Below are 22,725 nucleotides of genomic sequence, written 5' to 3' on the forward strand. Positions count from 1 at the left end.
TGATCAAACGGTATCGTTTAGACAGAGCGGGTATTATTTTTGTCACAGATTTAATAAGGGGCGTCATCTCATCAGCAACATCACGCAGCAGAGCTTTCACAGCAGAACTAAAGGTCATCACAATGCTTCGATATCTCACCACTGGGAAAATGCAACAGTGTAACGCTGATGATTTGGGACCATCACATCCATCAGTTAGCAGAATTGTTATGGAAACAATAATGGCCCTTACTGCTCCTTACCTCGTCATGCGTTTCATTGACTTTCCAACTACACCCCGGATAATTCAGCAGAAGCAAACTGCATTCATGCAGGTAGCTGGCTTCTCTGGAGTGGTCGGTGCAATCGATGGTACACATGTAAGGATCATCGCTCCAAGTGTGGACGAGAGTGTGTTTGTTAACAGGAAGAGGTACCACAGCATCAACACGCAAGTAGTGTTCGATGCAGACTATAAAATCTTGGATGTGGTACCCAAGTGGCCTGGGTCCACCCATGACGCACGGATACTAAATGAAAGTGGTCTGAAGCAGCTTTTTGAGAGGCACATTGTGCCACCTGGATGTCACCCAATTGGGGATAAAGGATATCCTTTACACCGCTGACTTCTTACCCCTTTCCAGATGCCACAGACACAAGCCCAAATTAACTATAATAGGTAAGCCCAACGAAATGCCTAATTGTTTTAAATTAAAAACCTGTACATCATATATGGTTTAATAGGAGGGTTCATTCTTATCACAGGGCACACAAAAGCACACCAAGTGTGGTGGAGAGAGGGATTGGCCAGTGCAAACGCAGATTTCATGTGCTGCATTCAGAAATACGGCACACTCCAGACAGAGTGTGCTGTATCATTATGGCATGTGCAATACTGCACAACATTTGTAAGGAGCGCAATGTCCCACTCCCACCAGCAGACGATGATGACGATGAGGGAGGAGATGGAGACGCGAGCGTCCCTGGCAACATCCATCCATGTGATGGGGCAGCCTTCAGACAACACTTCGCCAACCTCCACTTTGGGTAAGAATAAATCATCGATAGTGGCTTTTTATCAATTCGTGTTATTAGTCACTCGGTTTCTTTTCTTTTAAAGCCAAGCTGTAGTACTCCTCTTGGAGCCGCAGCACTTTAATTTGCAGCTTAATTTTTTGTCTCCGCAGTGCCTGCAGATCATCCGTCTCCTCTGCTGGGTCGCACTCACTCACCTCGGCCTGAAAAACAAAAGAGACGGCATGCTCAAGATGTGATAAACTTAAGTTGATTCCTTTTCCTTTTCACCCACCACTTGATTGTTGCCCGTTGCCTCACACGAAGTGCTTGGGCCTGGCTGCACCGCGTCAAAGGCAGAGGGAGAGTGCGCGTCGGAGATACTCGGGGAGACAGGAGACTCTCCTAATGCATCTCGATCCAAACTGAAACATAAAGAATATGGCTGAAATATCAGAAATGGTCCTGTTGTTGTTATGGTTATGACTTGAACAAACACATTTTAGACATTTACCGAACAGTAGCCTGGCAAATATCCAACAACAATCACGCATGTATCTCTCACCAAAACGCACCTAGGCTGCAGCGCAATATCCTTATAGGGTTGTAACAGGAATAATTTGTGAACTCACCCTTTTGAAAGCAACTCAAGCTTCATCGCAGCTGGAGTCCTGCACGGGTTCGGGTACCCGCGGGTACCCAACGGGTGACCCGCACAATTTGGATGAAACGGGTGAAAAATAATGTCCTGTGTCGGACACGGGTGCGGATCGGGTCGGACGCGGGTCGGGTTTTGCGATTGTCATTTTCATGGCGTCAGGTGCAACAAAAAAAAAAATCATCTACTAAAATATGCCTGCATTTCAAAATGATAAGCATGTACCGTATTGACCCGAATATAGGAGGTTTTTTTCGATGAAAATTATGTGAAAAAGTGGGGTCGTCTTATAATCGGGGTCTAACCGTTGACACATGCTGATAGTTGTCTGGGTCGCTACCCGACCACAACAGCAGAGGGCGCCAGCTTATTGTAGAGACGTCACTGACACTGTGGCTGCGGTTATCTGTCAATCACAGCGGAGAAGAAGTGACAGGAGATGAAAAATGGAGAGATGCGGTGATTTTACGGAGCAAAGTGGATCAAGTGTGGGGCAAGTTAACAGACATCTGAGGCGGAGCTATGATGCTAATTTTAAGATAATGGTGGTCAATGAAGCGGAGGCGCCAAACAACTGTCAGCCAGCCAAGAACTATGGAGTTACGGAGTGTAACGTCCGAAGATGGCGGGTCCAAAAAGATCGTCTGAAAACGCTAACAGTAAAAGAAAAGCTTATGGTGGTCCTCTAAGCGGCCGCTTCCAAGAGACTGACAGGAGGGTATGTTAGTTTGTCATTGAGAGACGAATTTTGGTTATCAGAGTTATTTTCTGAAGATTAGTCTTGAAAAGAGGGGTCGTCTTATAATCAGGGTCGTCCTATATTCGGGTCAATACGGTATATTTCATATGAGCTAATTCATGCGTGCTTGAGCCCTCCCAGAACTCCCATTCCCCACGCTGGCTTACTTTCATTTTTAAAAATTGCGTCAGTCTAATTTTGCTTCGGGTGCGGGTCGGGCGTCGGTATCAATTTATATCGGGTCGGCTCGGGTGCGGAATGTAATTTGTGCTACGGGTTGGATGCGGTTTTAAGTACGACGGGTACGGGTTTGCAAAATAAGACCCGTGCAGGACTCTGGCTGGGGTTATCCTCTCCAAGAATGCGCTGCACAACTTCTGCAACTGCGCTCAAGTCTTTGCCAGGTGGTCCTCCACCTGCGTAAGAATATAAAAAATAATTAATTAGATATGAGCGAATAAGGTGGCATGCAAGCAAATGAAAAAGAAGCACTACATACCAATGCGCATGGAGCAGGCCTTGAAAATTGCGATTTCACTTCTGCTTTTCGAGAGAACGTTATACCACTTCTTCTCGCAGTCAGCTGGTGACCGATGGCTAAAGGTTTGAGAGGCGTTTAGCTGATTTGATATGGCTTCCCATGCCTGTTTTTTGTCATGGCTGGTAAGCGTCGGGCTGAACTTGCCTTTAATGATGAGCTTCCTTTCCTCGACTAGCTCTACAAATAACAGTGTCGCCTCCTCTCGCCAGTTTAGTTTTCTTTTCGATTCCATGTTGATTTCAGCATGTGGCTGCAGTGGGCTAGTAGCCTATATATAGAGCCACCCACACCAGTTTCAAATTAGTTGCCTAATTAATGAATTGGAAAGAAAAGGAAACATTTATTTTTGATTCATTGCCAATATTGTTTGTTTGTTTTGTATTATTTTGTAGATTATTGTCAAAATATACACTCCCATTGTCCACTCAAATATTTCTAAGATATTTCTTTATTCTTAGACAAGGGATTCCCTTCCGTGATGGTCATTTCTATGGACACAGAAATAACGTCACCTAAAATTCCGTTTACGGCACATAGTAATGTCGTAATTCAGTTCTGAGAGTGACACTTAAGATTCAGTCCTACACTTCGCTGAAAGTGTGAGTAAGACGCTTGATAACTAACTTTTAAGTGCAGCTTTCAGCGAAGAATTTTTTTTACTCATAAGTCAACTCTTAGCAGGGTTCTTAGGAGTAATTCTAAGAAGCTTGATAAATACGGCCCCAGGTCATATTTAGTTTTTTAGTGAGGGTATTTAGGGACCTTGAATCAACTGAGTTGGCAATAATTTCATGCTAGAGCTCAAAATAAACAGTATGAATGCTAAGAGATGAGCTCAATGTCCATGTAGCTTGTTTGCTATTGTGAAGGTCTCAATTGTAGAGAATTGACTGAGCGCTGACTAGTCTACATGATCCAGTTGAATTTTACAGTTTCTAGGCTGGTACTTGATTTAAAACTATTAGACAGATGATAAATATATGCATCTCCTTACACTGTCACTCATCAAATATATATATTTTTGAGATACGAAAAGTATTTTCCTAAGTTGTAATCAGTTTACCTTCCCTTGGGATGTGTGTCCATAACTACTTAACATGTATTGTAAACATTTCAAGATCCAGACAGGAGGGTCCTGTTCAGCTGTGTCCGAAAATGTCCCAAGAACTCAACATGGCATTCCACACTTCTTAATAGAGACAATTTATTGCTAGAGTACTCTCTAAGTCAAAATGTCTTTTACTGTTTGGCCCACAGATATTTTTTTCCTCCCTAGTACACTGGAATTGGCCTTCACATCTTAGTCAGGGTTTCCAATTGGAGCCTTCTTTAAAAATGTGATTGTGAATGTTTAACCAGTGTTCATTTTATTTGGAAGTGGCCCAGATGTGGTGGAGGCGTGGTCTGAGAATCTCGTCTTGAGAAGAGTCCTCGGCACTGTCTGCTACATTCCAATCACCTGCTCATCGATCCAAGGCATGTATATGTATATTAATTTTGACGTGACTTGTGCACTACCATTCCACACACAGATGCCAGGGGCTGCGGCCTGCAAACCACTGTACAACCAACGTTACAGAGCACACAGTGACAGTGTAGGTGACTCTGGCGATGCCTCATGATGTTGTGTGGAAGCCAGAGGGAGCTCAGCTCCTATAAGAACAGATCTGTACTCCCATGAAAGCAGTTCAATAATATGTCAGTCATTAATAACAACTATTATTGTAATCACAAAATACTGTATTTGGTAATGGAATGAGTTTTATTGAAGTTAATGATAGATAAAAGAAAAATCTTTGAAAGGATGTTATAGAAGCCCTTTTCTGCCACTTAAAGACAAAAAGCTGATGGTTTTAAATGAATGGCTAATGTTAGCTTGACTAGTGAATAGTAGCTAGCCAACACTTGCATTAACACTAACTTGCTCAAATTCTTACTGGTAGGCCTGTCACGATAACAAATTTTGCTGGACGATAAATTGTCCCTGAAATTATTGCGATAAACAATAATATTACCGTTTTGAGACTGTTTTTCAACTAATATTTTGATAATGGCATAATAATGAAAGTACACACTTTCAAAGATTAATGAACTTTTATTTCTAAAGAATATTTAACATTGGAATTGGAATGTGAAGAAGACATTTTAAATATCCAAAATAAATAACCAAAACAACCAGAAACAATAAATAAAAAGGACTCTCAGTCTCTGTTAGCAAAAATTACACTTGAATTGAATTACACACAACCAAAAACAATAACCCTGACCCTCACGTATGTCATCTTTCACGCTGTACAGTTGTGGGATTGCCGTTTGCGACACGTATGTTCTCCCAGGCAATTTGTACTGGCTGTCAAATGTTTGCAGCATTTGTCGAAATGCCGGCTTTTCGACGGTATTAAAGGGCTGCATGTCTTTAGCGATGTAGCGAACTACACTGTCTGTGAGTGACCAGTGTATTATGTTTTAACTGTGTAGTGCCAGCTTCACCTGCAAATTTCGTGTTCCCCACATGTTGTTGGTATCTACTGCAAAATTAGCAGATCATGTATTTCGTCTCACTGAAACCTCAACCAGTCAAATTTGTGCACTCATTCTTCACGAAAACAATATTTTCTGCCTTTTTTTGCCACACTTGTGTCTTCAGACTCGGCCTCGTCCTCTGAGTTAGGATTTGACTCTGGCACACTACTGTGCTTATCGGGGAGAAAATAACCCAGAGATTCCACCAGATACATGTCTGCTGCGTTACGGCTCAGATCCGGTTTTGCAGTACCACAGTTATAGGTATATGTTATAAAAACAACAACACAAAGCACTCCTGACCGAAGGATTGGTAGAAGAGCTTGTATTTGTCTCTTTATTGAGATTTGTGTGCTGGTGTCAACACGGGATGTTTTATTTTGAAAAGTAACTGATGTTATATTATTGTTTGGTGCGTGACTTCCTGTCTGCTTGGTGCTAAATTCAGCTGAATTGCTGAGTAGAAGTCTTGCTAATTGTTTGCTGAAAGTGAAACCTTCTCCTTCCACGCTCAGAACACCTTTTCATGGTAAACATATCAAATGATGAAACTAAACCAAGTCAGTCCTGATATATACCTCCACCTTCATAGTTAAAACACATTAATTCATCAATATTTAGTCAAACAGTCAGTTGTGAGCTCCTTATGTCCTGTGTGACAGTGATGTGAATGTGGATGGAGAGGCCGTTCATCTATAACTGACTGTGTTTTGTGTCTACTGAACTTTACTAACAGCTGCTGGATTTCAACATGTTTGTCTTTGATTCTGCTGCTCATTTACAAAGGTTCAAATCCACAACAAACTTGTTTTGACTTTGTATGTTTGAGCATTCCTCTTCTTTAGGAAGTTTCAACTGGATTATTTCACTTTGTACAATAAAATCATGTCAACAGATGTGATGCATTTTTACTGAGATCTGACAACAACATGAGTGTATTTGTGTTTATTTGCAGTTGTTTTCTCATGACTTTATATGAAGACACTGTTTATATGTATTTCCATCCTGTGTCAGAAGTACAGTACAGCAGCTTAGCGTAGCATCAAGACACCAAAACCACAAATCCAGCCCATACCAACGATGGCTTTCACATTTATTACCAAGTATTGTGATCCTTGTATCCAGTCCACAGTGTATTAATGACAGGGTACAAAACAACACATTTACTACACAGCCTTCACATGATCTGTACACAGACAGAGGAGTAATGTAAAGACAAAAGACAAAGTGTAGATGTTTGTTGTGGTGCGTGAGGACTGAACTGTGATCAAACGACTCTTCACCTCTGTCTCCTCTCACAGAGAGAAGATGATCTGCAGGATCCTGCTGCTCATCAGCCTCAACTGTCTTTGTAATACACTTTATTACTCTGTGATTCAATTAATCAGTTAAAGGTGCCCACATGTGAGCAAACAGTTGATGTTGATGAGCCTCTGCAGCTCTGAGACGTCACTAAACTGTCCACAGAAACATGTAGATGGAGTTTAGAGGCTGCCATGTTACAGTTGTCAGCGTGTCTGCTCCTCACTTTCCCTCTCTGTCTCCTCAACAGGAACATTTGTAGTGAATTTGACACAGACCTCCATCAGGCAGCCGAGAACCACAACATCACAGTGGAATGGGCGTTCACAACCACAGCTGACACTTCCCCCGACTCCCTTTTTATCTTCTGTGAGCTGATAACTGATCACAAAGTCTCAGTCCTGTTTCATTTACATGGAGCTGTTGAGGTCCCAGAGACTCACGATCAACATTTTGTAGGACCAGTCCAGTGGGACAAAGATGTCGTCAGAGACGGACAGCTCAGACTTCATGTATCCAGACTCAGGACTGAGGACTCGGGCCGGCATCGCTGTAAAGTGTGGAAGAATCTTTTTTTTTTATTCACTGTCTTTCTGAAACAACATTTATGCTCAGACTCCAGTGAAGGATCTGAGGAAATGTAAGTCTCTGCAGGCTCAGGAAACAGTTTGATCGACAAAACTTAAGGAAACAGTTTTATACGATGGACAGATCTGAACAGAGCAGCAGGCTTTGAGACAATCAGGGAACCAAGGAGGAGAAGGGACTCAAGCTCTGTTTTAACAGTCCATAAAGGAAATGGACAAATGGGACTCGGGCTGATAAAACAACGTTAAATCACGCACTATTGTGCAATTTGCAATAGAAGAATGGGCCCAAATCCCTCAGGAGTCCTGTGCCAACCTTGTAAAGAACTATTCTAAGAGGTTGTTGTCAGTTGTGGCTCAGAGAGGGTACACTGTTGACTACTAATGGCCAGCAGGGTAATAATATTGGATGTGTCATTTTTGCCCTTTTTTTGTTTCACATCAGTGTATCAATAAAATATTACAATCAAACTTAGTGGACATTTTGTCTTCGTTGTTTTGGAAACACATACACTATAAACACTTGTTGTTAATGGTAATTTCTGTGAAGAAATCAAGAGTTTTGTCTTATTTCATGAGGGGGGATAATCATTATGGCCTCAACTGTAGATAGATAGATAGATAGATGGATACATAACTTTGTTGTTTGTATTTATTTATTGCTGTAATCAGAATTGGGATGGACTTACCCACCACATGTCTTGGCCGTGATTAATCATTACATTGTCTGTCAAAACTTAAGAAACCACAAATCCAGCCCATACCAACGATAGGTTTCACATTTATTACCAAGTATTGTGATCCTTGTATCCAGTCCACAGTGTATTAATGACAGGGTACAAAACAACACATTTACTACACAGCCTTCACATGATCTGCTCACTACAGTCAGAGAAGAACAATGTCTGTTTTATGACTCACAGTAAGGTCGTCAATCACAGTGTCAATGTTCAGTGGAACAATTTCTATTTTAAAAACTCTGAAACTGTAAAATCACTTTCCTTGAACTCACTGTGGCGTCACAGTCTGAGCTTTGATGATGAGTAATGTCACCCAAAGATGTCTGTGATTGGTTTCGACTGAAACAAATATAACCACTACAAACAAGGTGATCTCAGACAGATTGGATTAATGATCCAATGACAGTTAAGTCTGAGCAGCCTATATGAAACCTAGGTGTGAGAAAAAGACAGATAATAAATTCTTCGATTCAGAGATTGGATCAAACTGAGACTTGCATTCATGTTGGTATCTTTTAAAAGTGATTTAGTTATAAATCACACTCATGAATGAACTTTACATCAATAATTGCCTGCTTGTATGCATTCTCCATGATGATAAAGATCCAGGAAAATAAAAGTTCATGGCAAAAAATAGCATACTGTCAACATTTCAGAGTCCCAATTATGCACAAATCACGTTTAGGGGAAAAGCAAATCAATAAAACACACTTGATTTCTGCAAACTCATTAAACAATAAAAAGACAGACTGACACAGTCAGTCCGGTAGGAGCTAGCTCCACAGCCATTCATATCCGGCTTTAAAGCCTCGGCCGGCGGTGCACACAAGGTCGTTGCCGGTCGCCGTCCAAGTAGGAGAAGCGCTGTGCGCGGCACAGTCACTTAGGGACCCAATGCTGAATGCACTGGCTCAACCTTCTACTAAGGGTAAGCTCTGAGGAAGCCCCAGAGCCCGACTAGCGGGAGAGATCAGCGGAGCCTGCTCACTACAGTTAATTCAAATGTACACACACGCTATTTAAAGTCCTCTGGCGTCATCCTCCTATCACTTATGGTGGCTAATATATTTTTAGCCACTAATTATGCCTGACACACAGTCACAAGCAGCACTCACTCACTCCCTCACTCACCAAACACTTTTCACATTTCAAATTGCTTTACTTTTGTAATTATTGGCCTTCGTTTGGCTGAGATGTCCTGAAAAGAATGTTCATAAAGTAATAATTCATAAGAATTCATAAAGGGGCGGAGCTACAGGGATGGCCGTGATGGCGCTGGCAACCTCTGGAACCTGATTGGTCTTTAAACATCTTTGAAAACACGATGGACCCGGAGGACCTACTCTAAATACCTGATTGTGAAGTAAGATTTCAAGTGGTTTCCTGATGAGTAACTGTTTTAAACTAGAAGAGATTTTGTCCCCAATAGTTGAAATGTGCCAGTAAGGTAACCGTTAGCCTGCTCGCACAGTAGGTTAGCGGCTAACTTCATGAAAGGCTATAACCGTTAACGTTAGCATGAAGCTACGTAGCATTAGATAAGGATGATGTGGGGAAACCAGGTCATAGTTAGTTTTTCAGTAAAGCTATTTACGGACCTTGAATCAACTGAGTTGGCAATAATTTCATGCTAGAGCAACAAATAAACAGTAATGAATGCTCAGAGATGATCTCAACGTCCTGCCAAAACCATTAGCGTTAGCATGAAGCTACGTAGCACTAGATAAGGATGATGTGGGGAAACAAGGTCATAGTTATTTTTATTTTTTTTTGTGAGAGTATTTATTGAATTTAAATCAAGCCAGTTGGCAGGAATTTCATGCTAGAGCTTAAATTACAAGGAAGAGGGCATTCACCACTTCTCAGTATAGAGACAGTCTATGGCTGGAGTACTCTCTCAGTTTGGCCTGCAGGCATGTTTTCCTCACTAGTACGCCTGAATTGGCCTTCACATCCAAGTCACGGTTTCTAACTATAAAAAAACCTTGTTTAAAGATGGTTTAAACGTCTCTAAAAGTCTGAACAACACGTGAATGCCATGTATGTCTGGAGTGAATATCTTCTTTAGACTTTCCGATTTAAGGCTCATTTTATTGTCATTTAAAAGGGGCATTGAGAGGAACAAATCAATATTGGACACCTTAACTGAGGGTAGAAAAAAGAAAGTTGATGAAAATAAAGAGTTGCATAAAAACAATAACAGAGGTGCTGCTGTTAACTGCCACTCTAAATATTGTACAGAGGGGTCATGGGGAATGTGATTACTCGATCAAAAAGGGCAATTTTTAGTCCATTTTGGATTAAATTGCAAAGCATGACCCCTTTATCGTTAGAAGACTCGATGCATGTGGCAGTGCCAAGTATACCAGGCACCAAATTAAGAATGAGATTCTCCAGGAATTAGTAGAATTGGTCTTGTAGAAGCTTTTACGTGCTAAAATCAGGAGCCGCTGCTCTGATAAAATACAATGTGTACGTTCGGAGTCGTATCAGTTAAAATTGTGTAATTTATGCCTATTTCACTGTTCTCAAAGATCACAAAGGGTAACAATTGATACACCAAAAGGAGGTAGAGGTTAAAAACACACAGGCCTAAACCTTTAACTAATAGATCTAATATTGTGACTTTTTTCCTCTTTTGACACAGGACAACATGCAGAGAAAGTTTGTTCTTTTTCCTGGGAGGGTAAAAGTTGCTTTCCGCAAGGGACTTCGTGGGTTCTTCAGTCAGATCCAACTGGTGAAGCAAGGCTCAGCCTGAGCAGCCTACTCACACATGCTGATTGAGCCACGATGAGTTGCTCTCCCAAACGGATCCATGAATTAAAGGTGCAATATGGAATATGAGCTGAATGCCGCCATCTAGTGTCTCAAGATCGTAGTCGCGACAACAAAAAAGTAATTCCAGCGGTCGGGTTGCCAGGTTTGTCTCTATTTTGAGACCTATGTAAATACAGATAGCTAGCAAGAATATTCTTTATTATAGCCACTGACCGCAATGGTGAAAGTGAACCAGCAATACTGGACAGGGCAGGAGGATTGAGCCGCCTCCGTTTCCTCCGTTTACTGGGTGTGGAGGTCGATGGGTCACGATCAGTGTTCTCATATCTAGGATCAACGTGATATAATTAAAATAAGTATAGCAGAGGAGTTTGACCGACAGGTAACGTTAGCTAAGTTAACAAGCGAGTTCGCTTACCGATCCAGGAGAAAGTTCGCCATTTCCGCGTGTGTTTTGATGCTGTGGAAATCCTTTACCTGAGTCCATCGAGTGTATGCTTCACCGATATTTACTCTGGTTTTTGCTCTTCTCCGGTCACTCAGCTGCTGGGACAGATAACGCACCGTTCGCTGGGGCTCTGAAGAGCTTGCAGACTCCGCCATTTTACCCAGTGTCAGCCTAGCTGTGCCGAGCTGTGCCGAGCATTGCCGAGGTTGCGAAATTGGCAACCTGCAATGCCGGCCGCTATTTGGCTGGTACGATGTAAAAAGGAAGTCATTGTCGAACCCGTCAAAATTTCTTAAAGGAGTCATCACCTGGTTTTTTACATATGCAGTCCCTCTTGGATCGCTTTGGATCAATTCTTAAAACTTATTAGAAAAAAAAAATATTTAAAAAATCAAACATAGAGCTTGTTCTGACACTTTTTCATACCGCGACTTTCTCACGCGAGATTATGCGCGAGGTTTTGACCGGTCCGGATGTGCATTGTATTAATATGTAATGAGGCGCGCGTTGATTGGCCGCAGGAAGGACAGAGCCGGAATCGGAGGCTAGTCTGCATGCACACAGACTCCAAAACATAAACAGCCCCCTGTCATGGCGCACACACTAAATGACGAACCCTTAACCCGAACGGGAGAGTGAAGAGGCAGAGACGGTGGAGAGACACGTTTACAGCAGGATGTCTCTGAATGGTAAATTACTTTTTTTTTTCCTTCTTAGTTTTCACACTCGTGTTTTACATGTAAGACCTGAGTTTTAATGCTGGCGGTGACGATGTATGGCGTGAAAATGACAGAGAAATAGGCAGAAAAGTCTGTCTGAGGACGGCTGTGAGACGATGCTTATGCGAGCTTATGCAAGTAGCCTCCTGTGGTAACGTCACCACAGGAGCAGAGTCAAAATCTCGTGCTTTAGGAATGCGCACTATTGTGCGCTATTCTTGTTCGGAAAAAGAGCCAAAGCGAAATAAATGAGCCACTTTCAAACTCCAGCTTTTCAGGCAAGTTTCAACTGAGGTCCAACACCAATATGCATGATTTAACAAGAGAAATTGAGATTTCCGGGTGATGACTCCTTTAAATTATTTATTTCAGACTAAATATATTTTTTCAAGGAAACGCATTACTTTTAATCTGCGCCCCTCTAAACGCCCCGTGGATGTATTATTTTTGAAAAAATATAGCTTTTAATAAGCATATTACATATTCAACCTTTAAACCATTTCTCTTCTCTGTGTTGTCTGTGTTCTGGCCATGTTCCAGCCATGAATGTTATGTCTGCATGCTGGCTTTCGTACTGACATAAGGCTTCATGAATTCTTTCCTCAACGTTGAGGGTAAGCACCAGTTATTTCTGTTCTGTTGTCTCTCTCTCTGTCTGTCTTTCTCAGCCCATTCGGGTCCTGGGGTTTCCTTATTTTAGTTTGTTGTGTTAGTTTGGGCTGGAGGTTACCGCTGTTCAGTTATTCGTCTCTTTTGTTCCTTTTGACTGGGATCTTCAGCCCCCTTTTGTTTTGTCCCTGGTTTTCTTTTGGGATAATTTTTAATAATTTTATAAAGCTTGTGAGTTAGCCTTTTATAGCTCATGCAATTTGGATATTTGAATAGATGATGTTGTTGTTTGAGTATGACCTAATAAAACATTGATTGTGAGTTAAAATCTTGGTTCACTTCATTTCATCTTCAAGGTACTAAAGAGCTTTTTTTCATTATGAACAACTGGTCAAATATGTTTTTTTATGAATTAATTTCTAATACTCGCAACCACAAAACTTTGTTTCCACCATGGTGACCAGGAAGAAGGCAGCCACACAAGATAATCAGTTATAAAAAAAGAAAAACATCAGCATGAAGTGGCATGAAATTCATCATGTCATCAGTAATGCCTTAAATTCTGATCTTCTTCTCTGGAAAGACATTATATAGATATTTAAAACTGAACTGATACAGATTTTAACCCCCCTAACATATCAAATTATAATTAACTAATGGTGTATTTCAGTATCATGGACAAGTACACTCAAAATCTTTGACAGTGTGCAACAGTTGGCTGTCAGTGAAATACAACTACTCAACGTTGACGGCGCAGAAATCGCCACGGCTTATTGTCAGAAACGGACTCGTCCCTGTCTGGACACGAACACCACACCTCCGCATCTCAGTGGCTCAGCGCATGCGCACTGCGAACATTTAAATGTACAAGTGCTTAAACCGCTCGGCCATCGAATTTGATGGTCTTCCAGCAGAAAAACAGGCCTAGTCTATGGTGTGCTTTCACTGTTGTGTTTCAAACATGCCTAACGTTCATAGAGGAACAACAGGGAGGAACAGTTTGTTCTTCTTGGCCTGAGGTCTTCACCTGGAGGAGAGGAGCAGTGAGCACCTCATAAAGACCATCTAATAATTTGTGCATGAGATCTAATGTTATTTTATTCATTCCCATGGCTCTCTTAAAGATCTATTTCATGTAAAAATGTAACAGTCATTCCTGTACATTTGGAGAGTAAGAATACCTTATAGTATAGTATAAATAGTAAGACCACTCATCAGTGGAGGGAGCGCGGGGATCCCCTCTCCTCCTCCACGAGCTCGTACGCAGAGATGCTCGTCTTGGCCTCTTGCTTGAAATCATTTTGGACTTTTCCAAAGTCTGCGGCTCTGAACTCACAGCGCTCAAATCTCCTGACACTTTCTGCCATTTCAGTTCATTCATTTTGTTGCTAAAGCAAGAAAATACTCTTGTTCATCTGTCAGATTGATTAATCATTACTTTAAGTTCACGGACTGTAAAATGACGCTTCTTCTTCTTCAACTGCTTCTTTGCTTCTGACATTTCTGACATTTCAATAGTGGGGATGATCAGACAGCTGGTGCACGTGCGTAAAACTTCAGGATGATTGAGATGTATGAGGAGAAGACACGTGGGGACAGACGTAAGTGGGGTTTTATAAATCTGACGAGAAAACTGCGTGCGCATGTCTCCTGTACACAGGTTTCTACACATGAACATCCCTGAGTTTTATACATGTGGCCCCTGACCATCAACATCATTTCATGTTTTGATAATGACAAACTCATGATTTTAAACATGTCAGCCTTCAACATCATTTGATCCAACTCGTATCTAAGTGGTCCTATTTGGTGTGCTGCGTGGAATGAACAGCCCATAACAACATCTAACGTGTGACTAACGTACGTGAGGAACTGGCAAATGACAAAAGACGCACACCACCATTAATGAACACAATCTAACGTTGTTATGTCCAGCTGACATATTTATAAGGTACTTGCCTGCATGCTCTAAATTCAGGGGCGGAAATTTCTGATGTCCCAAAAAGGTTTAGTGAAAAAAACAGTGGTTTAGCATTATCCTCAGTATGTGGGAGGATGTGGGGAAAAGCAAAACAATAAAACACACTTGATTTCTGCAAACTCATTAAACAATTAAAAAAAAAAAAAAAAAAAAAAAAAAAACAGACTGACACAGTCAGTCCGGTAGGAGCTAGCTCCACAGCCTTCGCATCCGGCTTTGAGCCTCGGCCGGCGGTGCACACAAGGTCGTTGCCGGTCGCCGTCCAAGTAGGAGAAGCGCTGTGCGCGGCACAGTCACTTAGGGACCCAATGCTGAATGCACTGGCTCAACCTTCTACTAAGGGTAAGCTCTGAGGAAGCCCCAGAGCCCGACTAGCGGGAGAGATCAGCGGGCCCTGCTCACTACAATTAATTCAAATGTACACACACACTATTTATAGGCCTCTGGCGTCGTCCTCCTATCAATCATGGTTACTACTTATGTATTTTTAGCCAGTTATTATGTCTGACACACAGTCACAAGCAGCACTCACACACTCCCTCACTCAACAAAAACTTTTCACATTTCTAATTGATTTACTTTTGTAATTATTGACCTCCGTTTGGCTGAGATGGCCTGAAAAAGAATTTTCATGAGTAATAATTCATAAGAATTCATAAAGGGGCGGAGCTACAGGGAGGGCCGTGATGGCGCTGGCCACCTCTGGAACCTGATTGGTCAACTCAGGCGCCACCCCAGTTGATTGACAGCTTACTGTACGTCTCGTTGAAAGAAGCGCATTGTCGAAAGACAAACGTAGATTTAACATCTTTGAAAACACGAATGGACCCAGAGGACATACTTTAAATTCCTGATTGTGAAGTAAGTTTTCAGGTGGTTTCCTGGTGAGTAACTGTTTTAAACTAGAAGAGATTTTGTCCCCAATAGATGAACTGTGCCAGTAAGCTAACCGTTAGCCTGCTCGCACAGTATGTTAGCGGCTAACGTTATGAAAGGCTATAACCGTTAACGTTAGCATGAAGCTACGTAGCATTAGATAAGGATGATGTGGGGAAACCAGGTCATAGTTAGTTTTTCAGTAAAGCTATTTACGGACCTTGAATCAACTGAGTTGGCAATAATTTCATGCTAGAGCTCAAAATAAACAGTATGAATGCTAAGAGATGAGCTCAATGTCCATGTAGCTTGTTTGCTATTGTAAAAGTCTCAAATGTAGAGAATTGACTGAGCGCTGACTAGTCTACATGGTCCAGTTGAATTTTACAGTTTCTAGGCTGGTACTTGATTTAAAACTATTAGACAGATGATGAATATATGCATCTCCTTACACTGTCACTCATCAAATACATATATTTTTGAGATACGAAAAGTATTTTCCTAAGTTGTAATCAGTTTACCTGCACATCTAGCGGACCAAAGACCCCAAAAGCACACCTTCCTTCTCTTCACCTCGCTCTCACCATCCGATGTTGAAGACCTGGCTTTCCAGAGGATGCACATTCGCCATGGTTGCCTCAGTGACCCTGAGGTCAAAGAGGGAATCCTGTACAGGTAACCATGTTCCAGGTAAAGGAGCAAGGGTCCCCACCTGGCTGTCAGTAAGGGGGACTTCACAACAGGAGGGGTATCATTTCCATCAGTCACAGTGGATTAATGGAACACGTGTATCCTGTGAACTGTTCCCAGGCCAGAGAATGACCGACAGAGTTCTCCTGCTCCTGTTCTCGTGCTTCTCTCTTCTGGACAAACTCCATCCACAATCCAAACACCACCCACTGCTGTGCCCGAGTCTCAGTCCTAGTCTCAACCAGCCAGACCTAAAGCAATCCACAGGCTGCAGATTCTGCCCCAAGGGAGCGTGGAACCTCCGATTCAATTGGGTAAGCTAATATGAATTATTCTTCTTTTAGATATTATTGTAAATGACTTTTTCTACTTATCAACATCAGGTTCAATGTTCTTTATTTGTTGTATTTTTATTTTGTTTCCTCTATTTTATTCTTCATCAGCTGAGTGAATATGAGTAAAATAACATTTGACTTAAAATAGCTTTACTTGTTCCAGAAACCTAACAGGGGAAAGTGAATCATATTGCCATTTGTTAGGAGTCTGTTGTGTGTGATCTGTTCTCTCTCTCTCTCTCTCTCTCTCTCTCTGAGTGTGTGCGGAGTGTCGGACGGTGAGAGTGGGTTGCGCTTCTCAGCGAGTGAGTGTGCCTTTATCGTTTGTATGTTTGTTTGTTTGTTTGTTTTTTGTACTGCAGTTGTTTTTGTTCTGTAGTTTTAGTGGAGCGGTAACGACCGGCTTCGGCTGGAAGTTATGCCGACTCACAGAGTTGGAAGCGTGGGGCTGGAGACACTCACACGCTGAAACGGAGTCAAACTTTGTCCGATTGTTAATTGCTCTGTAGAGGATTGCAGTTTAGCAATCCGAGAAATAGTCGGTTATGACAGTATAAAGTCTGCATCAAGAATGAACAATGGAGTCGTTATTTTTCTGGACAGTATTGATAAAGTACGCACGTTTGTTAAAAGAGGTGTAGTAATCCAGGACACCTTTGTTCAGGTGGTACCGCTGGTTAATCCAGCCAAAAAGATAATTCTGTCCAAAGTCCCTCCATTCATTAGCAATGAAATGTTGCAGAGAGAACTGGCGAGACACAGACAGTTAATGTCTCCTGTCAAACTGATTCCTCTGGGCTGTAAATCTCCACATCTGAAACATGTTGTCTCCTTCAGAGGGCAGGTCTTTATGATTCTGAAGAACAACACTGAGGAGTGAAACTCGATGTTAAAGTTCAGAGTGGATGATTTTGATTATACTGTTTATGCGTCTTCTGAGAGGATGAAATGTTTTGGCTGTGGAGTGGAGGGTCACCTCAACCGGACCTGTCCACAGAAAAAAGATGTTGGTACAAATAATGAGACTGCAGCAGCAGGTCCAGAACAACAAGACACACAGAACACACAACAGACTGAGCATCAAGGGGATGCTGGTTCAGGTTCTGGTGGTTCACAGGCTGGTGGTTCAGGTGCTGTCAGCACAGTTTTTAATGATGATGTTGCTGCTGTTCGGGGATCTGTTAATCCAGGTACAGCTGGTCTGGTTCTTGTTGGTTCAAGTGCTGTTGTGGAGGGTACTGATCAGTCACACGCTGACAGTATTAACAGTGACAGAGTCGACACACACACTGAAACTAAGGAGGCAGAATGTCCTCTGCAGAGGGAAGGTGACATGCTGATAGATGAACATTCTCTTAAGGACAATATGAAGAGAAAAGTGAGCAGTGATGTGTGTCGGCCTTCTGGGAAAGTGAAGTAAGTGTCTCTTCACAGTGATTGTCTGCAGTCAGGTGAAAGTGAAGCTGATGAGGAGAGTGATGATGAGTCTGTAGCTTCCTCACAGACGTGGGCTCACAGTAGGAGTACTTACCCTTTAGTGAGTATTAAGATGTTTTTGCAGAACACTAAAGGAGTCAGGAATGTTAAAGTTGAGGAAGTGTTACCTGACCTACAGCTGTTCATTGATTCAGTCTAAGCTTTTAGGAGAAGTCCTGGAGTTCTGGGGGAGAAAGCTTTCACTGATCAGGAGACCCTCTGCCTGAGAAACTGCTTCAAAAGGTCAAAAAGCAGTTAGATGATGATGAATGAGTCAAATAGTTTTTCCTTTTTTTCCCTTCTTTGTTGACTCTTTTTTGTTTTGCACCTTTTTTTCTATGCTATGGGAGACATAAGAATAGGCAGCTTGAATATAAATGGAGCAAGGGATGATGGGAGAAGGGTTTCTCTTTTCAAGCTGTGTTCTCTCAAAAAGCTGGATGTTATTTTGGTACAAGAGACACACAGTACTCCTGATAACGAGACTGACTGAAGAACAGAGTCGACTGGTGAAACCTTCTTAAGTCACAAAACTAGTAACAGTTGTGGGGTTGGAATTTTTTTTTCCAGAAACTTTCCTCCTCAGTCTGTAGAAACTGAAGAAGTTATTTAAGTCCCAGATGAGTGAACTCTGAGCTGACGTTAATGTTTTAATGCAATCTCGGAATTTCCTGAACTAAATCAATACTGCACAGCTAAATAGAAAATGCTTATTTTTATCACCCAAGTTATAACAAGGATGCTGATTTTTTTCTTTTATATTTTTTATAAAACGTTTTCACCGCGGTCACAATAGTGTCTCTCACACCGAAGGGAATAGGCTACCCTCTCGGCTAAAACGGGACACTTTATTCTATAAATGTGACTTTGGCAGCTGACAGGTGGTTTGTGATTTATTTCATGAGTAATAAATAACGTTTTTAAAAAAACAAACAATAACAAAATACTCAGCTCGGACTTGTTTCATTTATATCTTATTATTATCTAATTATAAAGAACAGAGAAGTTCCAGATTTATCACTTTATTGACCTCCAATGTGCAGTCCTGCCAATGTGCTCTTAAATAGTTACATATTAATAATATACAAAATCAAATGTATTGCCATATATAAGAACAAATTAATAAAGTGTGTTTCCACTGTCAAGTCTCTGCAGGCAGTAGTCAGCAGTCTCTGTGACAGCATCGTCACCGACCTGCAGCACCTATTTGGGGCAATTATAGAAATTAACTTGCATACTGCCATTAAAATGACAGTGGTTGAAGCAGCTGTTCATAAAGTCCATGTGAGATCTCTGCCGTTTAGCAGGGGATGTTTCAGAGCTGGTTGAGAGGCTGACTTCCAAAGGTCTCTTATTTTCCCGGCCAGCGCACAGCAGGTTGCTCCACCATTTTCTGTCATGGTGCCCAGTAGCTCTGGAGAGAACTGTCAGACCTGTGTCCCCTGACTGTCATTATTTCTCTGGCTTCCGGTCCACCCTCAGCCAGTTTCTGGATGGTAGTGCTTCTGATGCAGTGATTTGTGTAAGTAACTGCTGTTCCTGCCTCTTTGGATAAACGCGATAGCATCGAACCCAGATAATTAACACCCATTGGCTCGTACTAGTATCACACGTCCGCTAACCTTTCTCCTCTTTTTGGATGGAGGTAGAAAGCTTTGGCTTCTTTTGGGATTTTTAAAATGTATTTTTCAAATGAAGAAACCGGGCACGATTCATTCCCTTGGTCTTCAAACATTGCGCCTCTCCTGATTTGACGACTCCTTTCCTGATGGTTTTTGTAATTTTTTTGTTTCCTCGTTGAAGCTGAGTGTCACATATTTGGTGCCTTAAAAAAAAGCATAGGAATTAAAGTTTGACCATGACATCAACATAATAACAAAATGATTATGCATTAATATGTATTTCTATTTGACGTTGCTCTTTGAGGAGCCTAACTGTTGAATCCTGTTTTATTTTTAAGGATTAAGGCGTTAGTTTTCTCAGAGCCTCCTTTTCTCTCCTTCCAAAATGTAACTGGATGTCGAGCCACACCTTGATTACCAGGCCCCGCGTTGTGTTGGATTCATTACCTCTGACTTTATTAAAACTACCAGGTCCTTCTCGGTGATCGCGCCATGATGTTCAGTTTTGTCGTGGCCTGCTCTCGTGAGAGACTTTATGAGTCCACTAAACACGTTGTTTGACGTTGTGAACTCAATGTCTTGCATTAGACACCAGGTGCGACTGAGAGGAGGGTCGGTGATATAACGGTTGATGCTAGCCCTCATTCCGACGTAGCTACTGATGGAGTAGTGTTGACCTTGGCTGTTTCTTGCTGACCCATAAAAGTCACGAAGAATCCTGTTAAGCTCTTCTTTTGTTATAGTTACAAAATCTACATCCTGTTTAGTGTTTTTCAGATACTCCGAGATGTTGATCGGGACGTAGTCTGTTCATTCCTGGACAATTCCAGTTGATTGAGCTCTTCATGTGACATAAGGACAAATCTTTCCTTTTTTGTCATTTGGTGTCAATATTTTGAGTAATGAGTCTGGCGTGCTGTCATGCTGATTTGAGCACGTTCTAAATTTATCGTTGACCAATCAGAGTGCTTGGTCGGAACTACTTGTTGTGTGATAACATTTATGCTCCGGCTGTGGGAGTGGAGAGAGTAGTGTTTATAGATGTTTTAAATGAAGTGATTGAGTAATGCAATAACGAGGAATATGCGTTTGTCGTTGGAGATTTTAACTGTAACTGTCTGCTTCACCTCATGGACGCTCAGGAGTTGTGTGATGTGTGGAGAGGCTTTCATAACAAACAGAGACAATATACCTGGACACATGCAAAAGATAACTCACTGTCTATGGCCAGACTCGATCGTTTTTATTGTTCTAGACATAATTTTAATCTGTTTAAAACTTCTGTTTTTATAAAATGTGTAAAACCCAACAGTGCCTCCTTACTGGAGGATAAAAACTTCAAAGAAACTTTTGTCTTTTTTTGGAAATAACACCAAAGTATGAGTTTGTGTTTTTGCAACAGTGGTGGGACTTTGGGAAAGTCCAAATTAGACAACTCTGTTAGCAGTACACTCAGAATGTCACGAAGACCTTGATAAGCTAAGTAAAAGCTGTGAAGTCTTAAGTGGAGGAACTCCGAGACCTAGCTGAGGCCGCCAGAGACCAGAACCATACTGAGACACTGAAAGTTAAAAAGTCTCTTTTAGCCAACCAGCTGGGTGTCTCAGCTCAGGGGGCTCTGGTTAGGTCCTGCTTTCAAAATGTAGCTCAGATGGTTGTTCCATCACATTTCTTCTTTGATCTGGAGTGTAAGAATGGACAGAAGAGGTTCATTCATAGCTTAAGGTCTGACACTAGGCGGGTGCTGACTAATCACACTGCAATCCACAAACATGCTGTCAACTTTTAAATGTGAGCATAGAGAGGAGCAGGCAGCATCTCACAGCTTCTACACTGGACTTCCTCAGGTGGAGCGGCAGAGTTATGTAGAGCTGGAAGCAGCTCTCTCTTCTGATGAGCTCTATGCTGCTCTGCAGAGCATGCAGAGTTGGGAAAGCTCCAGGAATAGACGGTCTACCTGTTGATTTTTATAAGTCTTTATAAATGTCATACAGAGGTCGAGTACTCATAATCAACAATTTAGTGTCGTCCACTTTATGGCACAGTCTGTCATGTGTTGACCCCCCACCTGATCTGCTGTCAAAGATCCAGGCTCTTCTTGTGGATTTCTTCTGGGACAGACTGCACTGGGTACCTCAGAGTGAGCTGTATCTGCTGAGTTATGAAGGAGGACAGGGCCTGATCCACCTGAGCAGCAACCTTCAGGTTCCAGTTCTTACAGAGGTTTCTGTGTGGTCCTGCTGATTTAGTGTGGAAGCCACTGGCTTGCACCATTTTAAATAGGTTAGGTGGACTTGGACTCAACAGATCTTTGTTTCTAATGGATTAAAAGCAGCAGAACATAAAGGAATTACCTGTTTTTTATCGTGGAGTGTTGGTGTGGAGCTTTCTAAAGAAGAAGAGACTGGGACACCACAGCTCAGTGTCCTGGCTGCTCCAAGAACCAGTAGTCTGTGGGACCCGTTTCAGTCCAGGCTGTAAAGTGGGGTCGACTCTGCACAGGTGGTTCTGTGTGTCTAATCTGGTGACTCTGGGACATGTAGTTTGCAGGTGCAAACATGGACAGTGCTGCTCCTCTTGCCTGTCGCTTACAGGTGAAATCAACTCGAACTGTCTCTCTGTTGCTCAGCAGGAGAGAAGCTCTCACAGTTAGTGAGCGGGCTTTGTTAGAGCAGTATTGTGATGGCTTTATTAAACCTGATGAGAACAATGTTTTCCCTTCGGTGAGCATTTCCCCAGACTTCAGGGACCGTACAGGATTGCTGTTACAAAATGGGAGTCCCTCTGAATTATCTTTTCAGGATGCAAATAGAAAATTAGTGTATAAAATGTTTGTCAAAGTTTTGCAGAGGGACAGACTGAATGGTAGAACTGACGCTCCATGGAGAGCTCACTTAGGCCTGAGTGATGGTGTTGGACCTGAATGGAGAGCGCTGTATAAACCACCCTTGATCAAAAGAGCTGCTGACCTGCAGTGGAGGGTTTTACATGGTATCATTGCTGTGAATGCATTTGTCTCTGTCATTAACTCTGTTGTGAGTCATGTCTGTCCATTTTGTACTCAGGAGACTGTTGTTCATTGTTTCATGGAGTGTTGTCGTCTGC

At 42.0% G+C, this 22,725-nt stretch overlaps 2 long non-coding RNA genes across 3 annotated transcripts; one reads left to right on the top strand and one right to left on the bottom strand.

Moving 5' to 3' along the window:
* Positions 1-1,091: 1,091 nt before the first annotated feature.
* Positions 1,092-1,357, bottom strand: LOC115579950 (uncharacterized). The gene is made up of 2 exons (XR_003983769.1): positions 1,289-1,357; positions 1,092-1,217 (listed from the first exon to the last, which is right to left on the bottom strand). It is a non-coding gene; the product is annotated as an uncharacterized LOC115579950 (long non-coding RNA).
* A 7,988-nt stretch (positions 1,358-9,345) lies between these two features.
* LOC115580776 (uncharacterized) lies at positions 9,346-12,968 on the top strand. Of its 2 annotated transcripts, XR_003983929.1 has the most exons (3): positions 9,346-9,446; positions 10,731-10,912; positions 12,572-12,968. It is a non-coding gene; the product is annotated as an uncharacterized LOC115580776 (long non-coding RNA). The 2 variants fall into 2 exon arrangements; XR_003983928.1 differs by lacking the exon at positions 12,572-12,968 and having other exon boundaries at positions 10,731-10,930.
* Positions 12,969-22,725: the final 9,757 nt, after the last annotated feature.

This window comes from Sparus aurata, chromosome 4 (genome assembly GCF_900880675.1).
Source record: "Sparus aurata chromosome 4, fSpaAur1.1, whole genome shotgun sequence".
In the NCBI taxonomy this organism is placed as follows: domain Eukaryota; kingdom Metazoa; phylum Chordata; class Actinopteri; order Spariformes; family Sparidae; genus Sparus; species Sparus aurata.